The sequence below is a fragment of the Hippocampus bargibanti genome, linkage group LG12, assembly GCF_051943395.1.
Source record: "Hippocampus bargibanti isolate YZ-2025 linkage group LG12, ASM5194339v1, whole genome shotgun sequence".
Lineage (NCBI taxonomy): Eukaryota > Metazoa > Chordata > Actinopteri > Syngnathiformes > Syngnathidae > Hippocampus > Hippocampus bargibanti.
In genome coordinates this window covers 18,430,001-18,438,756 of record NC_142745.1, presented here as the reverse complement: position 1 = coordinate 18,438,756, position 8,756 = coordinate 18,430,001, and positions in this window count along the sequence as shown.

Here is an 8,756-nt window from a genome sequence, read left to right as displayed (position 1 = left end):
CAGTCTCCCAAAAAGGTCCACGCGCCAGGGAACGGTCGGTGGAGAGGGCAACCGCTGCCTCTCCAGCATACGACGGGCGGCGGCCTGATGGGAACGGGACTCGGCCTGGGGTGGACGAAGACGCGGCACGGATCGTCGTGGGCGTGAGTGCGATCCCTCTCGCACGTTCACGCGACGGCGCATGGCTCTGCGTGGACGTTGAACTGCCAGGCGCAGAATGGCACCCCGTACGGCCGTATGGGACCAGGTCTCGGCCGGACGCCGACGTGGGCGTGAACTGCCCGGCTCCGGGGGAACGAGACCAGTCCAGAGCCGCTCCGGGATCCAGCGGTGAGTGGGGTCTCGGACTGACATTGACGCGGACGTTGCACGGCTCGTCGTGGATGAGACTCAATTCGTCATGCACGACGACAGCGTGGCTGGACGTGGGCGTGCAATGCCAGTCACCCAGGGTCACCCTGGACGGCCACCTGGAAGGAGGTCTCGGCCGGACGTTTACGTGGACGTTGCGGCTCGTCGAGTGACGCGTTTCAAACGCGACGAGGCTTTCGCTAACGTGGACGTAGCATTGCCAGGCACAGGGTGGAAATGAGACGGGTCCGATGTACCTGCGGGATCCGATGGTTGGCCGATTCATTCTGTCACGTTTTGCAAGGTGGTGATGGCGGGTTCGGATCCCAAAAAGCAGGCAGGAGGGAGCAGGAGGTTGTTTGACAAATTGTATTAAAATAAAGTCAGCAGGAACAAAATGTAAAACATCAAAATGATCTGAATGGAAAAAAATACAAAGTAGCAAAAGAAAACCAAGTGTAAAAGTCCGCCAAGGTTAAACAAACACGTACACAATGCATGCTGCAACCAAGCAGCAAACAAACAATGAATCGGCACCGGATGATCGTGCCCGGTGTCCTTTTAAGTGCCATTGATTATAATGACCAGCACCTGCGAGGCTGCACACTGTTTACAGATAACAGCAATTAATTGAAAACAATTGCAGCGAGCAATTCGATGTGTCATCCATGCATCCATTTTCCGTACCGCTTATTCCTCATTAGGATCACGGGGGATGCTGGAGCCTATCTCAGCTGTCTTCGGGCACGAGACGGGGGACACCCTGAATTGGTTGCCAATCGCGAGGCACACAAAGACATACAACAGTCACTCTCACACTCCCACCTAGGGACAATTTGGAGTAGTCAATCTGCCTGCCATGCATGTTTTTGGAGTGTGGGAGGAAACCGGAAGACCCGGAGAAAACCCACGCGGGCCCGGGGAGAACATGCAAACTCCACACAGACCGGGACGCGAACCGGCGACCTCTGCACTGTGAAGCCGGTGTGCTAACCACTCGACTAGCGGGCCGCTCTCGATGTTTCACATTCGCTTTTTTATTTTAATGTTCAACTCTCATAACCCTATGTGTTTTGGTTCGTTTGAAACATGCATATCAAAATTCAGTTGACTTTGGACATGCCTGGTCAAAATGCTCGGATAGCGACCGATCGTGGCTCACCTGTTATTTGGGTTTAGGTCATGTGATGTTGTCCCCCGTGAGGTCATTTCGATCGAAGGCAATGGCAAAATGGACTCCATTTATATTCCAAAGGTATAATATTCATCAAAATTGATCCGATTATTGTGAGATTTGTTTCTGCCTTAATTTATCCATCAAAGGAAACATTGTGTTGGCCTTCCACAAATTCAAAATTGTTCTCACGCCCTTATTAGCATGTCCGTAATGTGCTTTTGTCCAAATATTTCAAGGGTGACATTATCGCATGATTTATGCAACCATAATTCTTGAAATGAGATAGTTTTAGGGGGCGGACCTTGTCTTGCATGCGGCCAAGCCCATTCCCCCCCCCCCCCCCCCCCCCCCATCCGCTTCCACCCGCCGTAGTTTTTGGGCCAATGGTGAGTCTGGATGCTCAGTTGAACATTCAAGTGCCACTATACGACATCACAAGCTAACGTTTCTGACACAAGTGGCTAATGTTAATCTATACTGATAGACCCTTTTACCCACAATTTTCAGCGCCTGATTTTAGGACTTGCACTTAAATGGAAATCCCAGATAGAAGAATAGAGGAAATGTCCATTGTTAGCGTTAGCGTTAACAGTCTATGCATATCTCGCTTTGTGTACAAGGTCCCAAGAAAGAAACGCGTTGAAAACATTCAAGCAACAGAACCGGTCGTCCAATGTCTACGTGTAGAAAAAATTACATTGGTTAGACGACAACCTCGGATAAACCTTTCAAATCAGACCGGTCACATGACGCCATTTTGTTTCCCAAAGAGAACAGCCGCAACATCGTAAATTACTCAATTTTAAACAAGAGCACATACATGGATGGGGTCGGATTTTGATGATGGAGTCTTAGAACGATTTGTATGGTTGGGTGAAGGATATTGGCTAGTGACAGGAAAGCTTTGTTGCTTTTAGTTGACACGGTACTTCAATCACTACTTTACTGGTGAAAAAGCTTCATTAAATCATTTTACTGTATGTCAAAGAAACCTTTCAAGGGCCCCCATTGCTAGCTTATCTTGCTAACCGCTGACAAAGAGTTTACATTTCACATTTGACTGGGTCTTCCTCCTGTCATTGTTTCCAATTGGTTCTTCTTCTGTTCTTGAACATCATGGATTAAGAATCTGTTCATATTTTGGTTCTGTTATGTAACAATCGGGTGGCAGTGCAAAGCAAAAGGGCTCTGTCACAGAAACATTGCCGAGTTGCGTAAACATGCTCTCCATGTTTGGCCCTTGAAGAAAGTTACTCTGCACTAATCAACCAAAGTCAGCAAAATGGATGGATGGTGAAGTGATTCTCTCTTCTTGTCCGTTCTACGACAGCAGTGTGTCAAGCTTCAATTTCTACAAGCAGACAAATGTGTTTCGGAAACTGAAAAAAAAAAAAAAACAATAATAAAAGAAAATTTAAAAAAATGATAAAAAAAATTAAAAAAATAAATAAAAAAACAATAATAATAAAAATAATTATATATATATATATATATATATATATATATATATATATATATATATATATATATATATATATATAAATCCTCGTCTCACCCACCATGGGTGGTGTCTGTCCCCCATTTTAGCTCGGGTCCTCTACCAGAGGCCAGGAAGCTTGAGGGTTCTGCGCAGTATCCGTGCTGTTCCCAGCACTGCACTTTTCTGGACCGAGATATCCGATGTTGTTCCCGGGATCTGTTGCAACCACTCGTCGAGTTTGGGGGTCACTGCCCCGAGTGCTCCGACCACCACAGGCACGACTGTCACCTTTACCTTCCAGGCTCTCTCCAGCTCCTCTCTGAGCCCTTGGTATTTCTCGATTTTCTCATGTTCCTTCTTTCTGGTGTTTCCATCACTCGGGACCGCTACATCCACGACAACGGCTTTCTTTTTCCCTTTATCTATGACCACGATATCTGGTTGGTTGGCCATTACCATCTTGTCAGTCTATATCCGGAAGTCCCACAGGATATTTGCTCGGTCATTCTCCATCACCTTGGGAGGTGTTTCCCATTTTGACCTTGGGGTTTCCAGTCCATACTCCGCACAAATGTTTCGGTAGACTATGCCAGCCACCTGGTTATGGCGCTCCATGTAGGCTTTCCATGCCAGCATCTTACACCCTGCAGTTATGTGTTGGATTGTCTCAGGTGCCTCTTTGCACAATCTACACCTTGGGTCTTGTCTGGTGTGATATATCCCTGCCTCTATAGCTCTGGTGTTCAGGACGTGCTCTTGGGCAGCCAGGATGAGTGCCTCTGTGCTGTCCTTTAGGCCAGCCCTTTCTAGCCACTGATAGGACTTCTTGAGATCAGCCACTTCTGCTATGGTTCAGTGGTACATCCCGTGTAGGGGCTTTTCCTCCCATGATTGTCCCTCATCCAGCACCTCAACCTCTGTTCCCCATTGTCTGAGACATTCTCTGAGTACATCATCCGTTGGAGCCTTCTCTTTGATGTATTCATGGAGCTTGGATGTTTCATCCTGGACAGTGGTTCTCACACTCACTAGTCCCCGGCTTCCTTCCTTACGGCTTGTGTGCAGTCTCAGGGTGCTGGACTTGGGATGGAACCCTCCGTTTTTGGGTCTTAACATCCGTGGTCTGAATCTCTTCCTTTGGCCACCTTATTATTCCTGCAGGGTATCTAATCACTGGCAGGGCATAGCTGTTTATTGCCCGGGTCTTGTTCTTGCCATTGAGCTGGCTTCTGAGGACTTGCCTCACTCGCTGGAGGTATTTGGTCGTAGCCGCTTTCCTTGTTGCTAGTTCGAGTTTCCAAGGTACTTGTAGCTTTTTTCAATGTCTGCTCTTGTTCCTTCAGGGAGTGAGACCCCTTCAGTGTGGACTACCTTGCCCCTCTTAGTCACCATCCGACTACATTTCTCCAGTCCGAATGACATTCCGATATCACTGCTGTAGATCCTGGTTGTGTGGATCAGGGAGTCTATGTCCCTTTCACTCTTAGCATACAGCTTTATGTCATCCATGTAGAGGAGGTGACTGATCGTAGCTCCATTTCTGAGGCGGTATCCATAGCCTGTCTTGGCGATTATCTGGCTGAGGGGGTTCAGTCCTATGCAGAACAGCAGTGGGGAGAGTGCATCACCTTGATATATGCCACATTTGATGGACACTTGCGTTAGTGGCTTGCCATTGGCTTCAAGTGTGGTTTTCCACATCCTCATCGAGTTTGCAACGAAGGCTCTCAAGGTCCTATTGATCTTATACAACTCCAAGCATTCAGTGATCCATGTGTGTGGCATCGAGTCATATGCTTTCTTGTAATCAATCCAGGCTGTGCACAGGTTGGTATGTCGGGACCTGCTGTCTTGAGCGACTGTTCTGTCAACCAGCAGCTGATGTTTGGCACCTCTAGTATCTCTACTAATGCCTTTCTGTGCTTTTCTCATGTATTGATCCATGTGTCCACTTCTCTTAGCCGCAATGATGCCTGACATGAGCTTCCATGTTGTGGAGAGACAGGTTATTGGCCGATAGTTGGAAGGAACTGCACCCTTTGAGGAATCTTTCATGATCAGTATTGTTCGCCCTTCGGTTAGCCATCGTGGGTGAGTCCCATCCATCAGCAACTGGTTCATTTGTGCTGCTAGGCGCTCGTGGAGAGCTGTGAGTTTCTTTAGCCAGTAGGTGTGGACCATATCCGGGCCTGGTGCCGTCCAGTTTTTCATACCTGAGACTCTTCCTTGTATATCTGCCGCTGTGATGGTAACTGGGTTCTGTTCAGGGAGGTTACTGTGCTCCTCTTTCAGAGTCACCAGCCATTGTGCACTGCTGTTATGTGCGACCTCCTTCTCCCATATGCCTTTCCAGTATGGGAAAGGCATATGGAGGGTCTGCTCTGCTGTTAGAACCCTGCCACTGAGCGTACACTTTCGCAGGTTGTGTTGCGAACAGCCTGTTTATTCTTCTGGCCTCATTCTCTTTCGTGTACCTCTTTAGGCGACTGGACAAGGCCTGGAGCCTTTGGCAGTTTCGAGTGCTTCAGGTATGGTTGTCTGCATGTACCTCTTGGGTATTGGCCTTTTATTCACACCTCTCTGGATCTCCGTCAATTGACTCACATCTTTCCGAGCCGCCTTGATCTTGGCCTCCAACCGTCTTTTCCATGGTGGGTAATGAATCTCGTGGCTCTCATGGTTGCTCTTGTAGCCAAGCATCTCTAGGATCACTGATGCTGAGGTGTATATCAGCTCATTGGTTTCCGTGATCGTTCCGGTCGGGATCGTTCTCAGTGCTGCATTCACAGTTTCCATATATATATATATATATATATATATATATATATATATATATATATATATATATATATATATATATATATATATATATATGGTAATGGCCAACCAACCAGATATCGTGGTCATAGATAAAGGGGAAAGGAAAGCCGTTGTCGTGGATGTAGCGGTCCCGAGTGATGGAAACATCAGAAAGAAGGAACATGAGAAAATCAAGAAATACCAAGGGCTCAGAGAGGAGCTGGAGAGAGCCTGGAAGGTAAAGGTGACAGTCGTGCCTGTGGTGGTCGGAGCACTCGGGGCAGTGACCCCCAAACTCGACGAGTGGTTGCAACAGATCCCGGGAACAACATCGGATATCTCGGTCCAGAAAAGCGCAGTGCTGGGAACAGCACGGATACTGCGCAGAACCCTCAAGCTTCCTGGCCTCTGGTAGAGGACCCGAGCAAAAATGGGGGACAGACACCACCCATGGTGGGTGAGACGAGGATTTTTTTTTTATATATATACAGTGAGACCTCAACTTATGAACTTAATTGGTTCCCAGACAGAGTGTGTAAGGCGAAAAGTGTAGTATTTTGGTCCCGCATTCTACTAAACAGTAACAGCTTTAAACCAGAAATGAATAAGCTTTGAAACCGGTGGCAGTACAAGCCTTGAAAAGCATTTTGAATGAAGAATGCGGCAGGGAGTGTCACAGCAAGACAGAATATATGTGTGAATGAGAGGGATCCAAGTGCAAGAGTGATGCGACAGGGAGAAGAGATAAAGAAGGTGGAGGATTTTAAGTACTTGGGGTTAACTGTCCAGAGCAATGGAGAGTGTGGAAAAGACAGGAAGCAGAGCTGAAGATGTTGAGGTTTTCTTTGGGAGTGACCAGGTTGGATAGGATCAGGAATGGGTACATTAGAGGAACAACTCATATTAGAGGCTTTGGAGAGAAAGTCATAGAGGCCAGACTGAGAAGAAGAATAATGCGGCAGGGAGTGTAAGTTCATTTTCTCGTTCCAATTATTTTGCTCACTGGAAAAGTGTGTGGCTTTGAACAAAAGGTGCGCTGTCCTGAGTGGTTTAACGCAGCTTCAAGTAAATACCATGAAAGAAAATTCTGGAACTCTGACCTTTTGTCACACGTTCATCTTTTAATCGAGGACCTCAATAACTTTGTTATACAACCAAAACAAAGGAAACATTTTCTTGCAGTACTTTCTTTGGAGGGGTCTGTAATGTTTTTTTTTTTGCGGAGCAGTTAAAACGAGTACCCACTGTTTGTGGGTCGGCCACCTTTTTTTAGGGGGGGGGGGCTTGATTGCTTTTATAATGTCAGTTTTGAATCAGTGGTACTGACAACAGCAAAGGTGTCAAAGTCATTTTTTGCTGCGGGCGGGCCACATTGTAGTTATGGTTTCCTCTTGGGGACTGTTATAAATTTGGGGAAGGCATTGGAAGTTATTTTAAATAATACATTCTGACATTTTGTTGAAAAGTGGCCGCGCGTGCGTGTGTGTGTGTGTTGTGTGTGTGTGCGCGCGCGCTCACGTGTTGTGGCTCTCACTGAAAAACATTTCTAAATATTTTACTTTTATGGCTCTCTTAGTCAAAAAGGTTCCCGGCCCCTGTTATAGAGGATACAGAAAGACCATGTTTCAGTAAGACCTTGGACCAGCCCATGTAAGATCATTCCCTCAATTGTTTGACCCGTTGTCACGGCAACGTGTTTTTTTTTGGTTCATTACCAGTCAACCAGTGAACAGATCCTGAACACGATACCATCAAGGATGGCTCTATGATTTGCCACTGTGAACTTTGTTTTCTTTATTGAGAGCCTCCCCCACCCCACGGGGCCTCTTTTTCCACCACACATGTTTATTTTTGAATAGGAGCCTAATCGCGCACATCCACTATTGTTTCTCACACTCGGGGAGACAGTTGGTTGCCAATAAATAAAACTCAGATTGATTCTATCAGTTCTTCCATCTTAATTCCATTATTTATACCACCCAACCCAGTATGATTCCATTTGGCTCATTTCCATTTCAACAATTTTCATATCACAATCTGGGATGCTGCCAATTGTTGTTTTTTGAGACCATGGTTAATAGTTCACACCCTCCCCCCCAAAAAAAATAAATCGATAAAATTCTCTGGCACAGATATGACATCAAACCCCCATCAATGCTGTAAATATGATGGAGGATGTCACGCACTCTATTGTGAAGAAGGAGGATGAGAAAGTAATTTATTAGAAGACACAAAAAATATTTTTATAAAAATGCAGTCAAACATGGGTTTTCGAACATCTCACTTCTCGAACATTTCGGTTTTCGCCCTAAAAAATCTAGGTGTTTTATGCTTCGGTTTGTAGTCCACAATTTGTAGTACAGTAAAGTCTCGTTATATCGATATCGGATATATCGATAGTCCCGGTTATATCGATACTATTTCTATGCACGCACAGAGAAAATTACATGCAAACAGGGTCGGATATATCGATAGTCCCGGTTATATTGATATTTTTTCGGACTCCCTTGAATATCGATATAACGAGACTTTACTGTATTTGTAGTTTGTAGTCCAAACTGAGAGTACCAGGATGCACCACTCGACTCCCCTCTGCTTCCTTATAATTCACTCCCAATGTGACCGACGCATTCTTATTGTTCAATCACGATTTTAAAAAAATGCAGACATTCATTATATTGATTATAACAGGAAATGTGTCAGTTTTCGACCTAATCTGATGATGGTTGAAAACCCAGGTTAGACTGTATATGCAGGTATATATCATTTTTCTTGTATTTGTTTTTCTTATAATGTCACCCATGTTTTCATGCACTGAGACGAAAAACACATTTTTCACTTGCAACTGAAACGTATCTCACCTTTAAACAAAGCCCCTCTGCATTTTGTTGGTTAACCATGGTAACACATCTAAATGCCATTTTTTTTTCTTTTTAACTTGCTGTACAT